Below are 4,046 nucleotides of genomic sequence, written 5' to 3'. Positions count from 1 at the left end.
CATATACCCAGCCCTAAAGTTTTTTTTTTTTTCACAAGGCAGTTTCTATAGACTTGGCGTGGCTCTTTGGTAAAAAACTGGACCACTGTTCTGAATGCATGTTTTCCATTCCTGCTGGGATCGTAATTTTTATTCTTTGCGTTCATCGAAACGGGTCCTCAGTGCCGGTATTTCTCAACGCTCTCACATCTAAATTACCAATGTCTATTTCTCATCATTCCCGGGTTTATATAAACTGTCAACCATTTGTGGCGCTTACCTGCATACTGCGGCCCACGTGGTATAAGGGTACAAGGCACGCGTGTCAGGAGCAAAGGGCTTCACGACCTGCGCGAGAGGATTTTCACGTTGTTCATGCCGTGACCAGGTGGCTATATTTTTCAAATACTCTTAGCCTTCCTTGCCAATTTCAGTCTATGCCATGATAAGTAGGTGATCACGAGAGCACTCAGACGTAGGCGGCTAGATAGATAGACAGATATACAGAAACGGTCGGAGTCCCTTAGGTTCCTTAAAAGAATGGGCCACATTAAAAAAGAGAGAAATTGCAGAAAAACAAAGCAGGCTATCTGCAGTTTCTTGGCAGAAGCTACCCTATTCTTTATGCATATTATATCAGAGAACCAAGTGAAAATCTAAAGCTGTACTTATCCTGGAAATTACCAATCGCTTCACAATCGCGCGAGTGAAATATCAGACTCTGTAACGAATACTGGGTGGACGCTTAATGCATACGATTTGGAACGAGAAGAAAAAACAAAAGAATTAACTGAAGCTGTGTTGCCATATTTGCACTCCGTCAGTCGATATAGCGCTTGTTTCTATAGCCTTTGCGATTGAGTTAATTTACCGCCGCACAATACTCTGTCTAAATGGTCTATATATCTCGGGAAAAAAAAAACGCATATCTGTATCGACAGGCCGCTGCTAACCAGACCGTCTGGTATCGACCGCTGCGCTCTCTATGTATTCAGTTCTACGCGGAACTGCCGTTTGCTTGAAAAACATCAGTCTTCACATATAAATCACATATACGTTTACAAACGAAGTGTAGCTTTTTTGTCTCTCCTTCTATACCATATAGATCGCACGTGCGTGTCACGCACGTGCGATCTATAAGGCACTGACTGGCTCATTGTGTGTTCACGTCTTGAAGTGCAAGCATTGCGACTGAGATCCATGACTACAGATCTATAGCGCAGGATAGCGGGATGATAGGGGGAACTAATTCGCATTAGTAGCACCACTATCGACTAATTTGCAACAAATGTAAGCACGTGCAGCCCTTTTGGAAAGGGAGAAGAAAGTAATTAGGGAAGATCGGGGTAGAGATTATGCCTGCGCGTGAGTGCGTGTCTAGGCAGTCCATGCGAGATTCTGGTGAAAAGAAAAAGTGCAGCTCATCATTGGCGAAATGTTTGTGCATGTATCGCGCGCTTGTCCGTCTCTCTTGCCTCTAGCGCCATCGCAAGTGACGTGCGTACTACGACAGTATGCGCTGAGCTCGAGGGTGGTGGTTCGATCCCTGGTCGTTTCTGTGGGAGGCGAAACGCAAAGAACACCCGTGAGTTTAGACATGCCAAGCGAGTGCTTTCAAGAACTCCAGCAGGTGGTCAAAATAAACCCGCAGAGGGTCCCGCTTAAGCGCGCATCGTAATATTATCAAGGTTCGGTCGCATTAAAGCACGAAAATTATGATCAATACAACTCTACTGTCAGTGTTGTGCGAGGGGTAATATCCAATGGACAACGCGAGTGCATTTTCATTTTTTTTTCTCGTATATCCTTTTTTTCATGAACGCGCACTGACGCAACATGGAAATTGAGGCGTTTCTTAAAGGAAGGGCACAGGCTCCAAGGGGAAGAGGGGGGGGGAGGGGAGGTTTTTCATTAAAACTACGTCGTCCTCGTGAATATGAACGTTTCGTGAAACGGAAGCTTTCAAACAAGTGAAGATGATTAAGAATAGCAATTGTGGCCCCTTTCGCGAGCGAAACCAGCCTGCTGTTTGCCGTCTTGAATGAATCATGAGCGCCGCTAGACAGGCTTACACGGAGAACGCGTTAGAGCCAACGTATACCCGTTTATTAGTCATTCCTCGCGCGTGCATGAATTCACTTAACTGCCGCAACCTTTTCTTTTTTCTTTTCTTCCAGGGCACAACGTGTTCCTTTTCACCCAAATCCATTCACTTCCTTCCCCGCTCGTCTTATTACTGGTCCCTCCATGGAGTCATTTCCAGCGCTAATCTACGACTAACTAAGTGCCCGAACATCAAACATCCTATCTGGTTTCTTCGCAGAACGTGGTCGGTCCTGTCGTTCGAGAGATTCTTCTTTTCCCCCGGCGTTGATGTGAACGTCCATTCTCCGGGCTGCACTTCTGCCAACACTGGTACAGGTGCGGTTTAAATAGATCCCTTATTCATATGCATATATACGAAAACCGGACTATATATCTTCCACGCCACCACGACTCGGTGAGCAAATAACGAAGAACTCGATGAACCTGCGAACATTTTCTTTCTTTTTTCACTGATGAATGAGTGGACTAAATTAGCGCTCGCCGCAAACTCGAGGCACGTTGAGGTCACGTTGCCGCGCCGTGAGTTGAGTCTTCGTGCGCGTGCATTCATGGCTCGCACGTTGGTCATGTGGTGTCGCTTTGAAGAGTGCATGCACTCCTGTCTTGTCCGTGTACAGACTGGTGGCGCATTTTCTGGCTAATTAATCGCAAACTGTCCTCTTGCTAATCATCCTACAACTCTGTTCGAGTTTATTTGTGTATACTTACGTGTGCGTGTGTGTGTACACTTGTGCGCATATTTGTCTGCATGTGAGTGTTCACGTATGTGTTCGTGTGAGTGCGTGCATGTGCGTGTGTACGCCAGGCGCATGTGCGCGTACGCGCGTATGTGTGTGCCTGGGTGTGTACACGCGGGCGTGAATGCATGTTCTGACGTGTCTGTGCTTGTACATGTGTTTATTTACTTGCATGCGCGTGTGCGTTTTGGATAAAATGTCGCGCCAGTGTTCATTAGCGCCCGCCCTGTCCACTGTCTTTTCATTCTACTTGCTTGCTCAGAACACATCATGTCGACTGCATACTACAGCAAACTCGTTTAGCAGCGAGTCTTACTCAACTAAGATATAACCAGTGCGCATTGTCTCCCAGCGAATATCGAGCACGAATGAGTGGTCGGATTCTAGTCATCATGAATACTGACTCACTCAGGCTATAGTTTCGTGTGGAGATGGTACACGCAAGTTAGACCATGGTTATCATGCCGTTATATCATGGTAAGATGCATTATCAGGGCGTTATCAATTACGCTATGACGGTTTTGTGAGACGTGTGTTTCTTTCATTTCTTTTCATTCATACCCTACTGCATGCGCGTTCAGCTGTAGTGCTGTGTGCTCGATATATTTAAAAGATAAGGAGTAGCTGGCCACCTTTGTGCGCCAACATCTCCTTCAGATCATATGAACAAAGAAAAAACGCTGGTCAGTGTTACCTTGAATAAGATAGCTAGAACTGCGAGAGACGGCGACGAGGCGGTATTATAAGCGCTGGCCTTCAATTAATACCCAGACGATAAAAGAAGAGGCTCCGTGTGTGGAGAAGGTGCAGTATATGTGATCGATTCCTGTACTCAGACGGCTATCGAGCGACTCTTCGCTCCTGTGTAACAATCATACTGCGTCAGTATTTGGGAGTCAAAAAAAAAAATCAGTCTCGAGCTTCTGCACGTCGAGGAAGGCGCTCTTGCATCATCGTTCCTGATTTACGTGGGTAGGTATAACATACACGAGCGTTTGGACCTCGGGAATTCCGAATGACACGAACGTACTCGCGAACAGCTCTCTCAGCGGTGGCTACCACGTGCTAGACCGAATACAGTCTGACGTATAAGTACTCTCGAATCCGAAGACATATCTGCAAATGAAGATACGCAGTTTTAACAAACAAAAACAACTGATTTATTAACTAACATCCAGGTGTTAAGCGTACAGTTTACTTCTAGTGCTTGGTAATATTCATATT

This window comes from Rhipicephalus microplus, chromosome 1 (genome assembly GCF_043290135.1).
Source record: "Rhipicephalus microplus isolate Deutch F79 chromosome 1, USDA_Rmic, whole genome shotgun sequence".
NCBI lineage: Eukaryota > Metazoa > Arthropoda > Arachnida > Ixodida > Ixodidae > Rhipicephalus > Rhipicephalus microplus.
The sequence above is the reverse complement of the archived record's forward strand: the minus strand, read 5'-3'. Positions refer to the sequence as shown.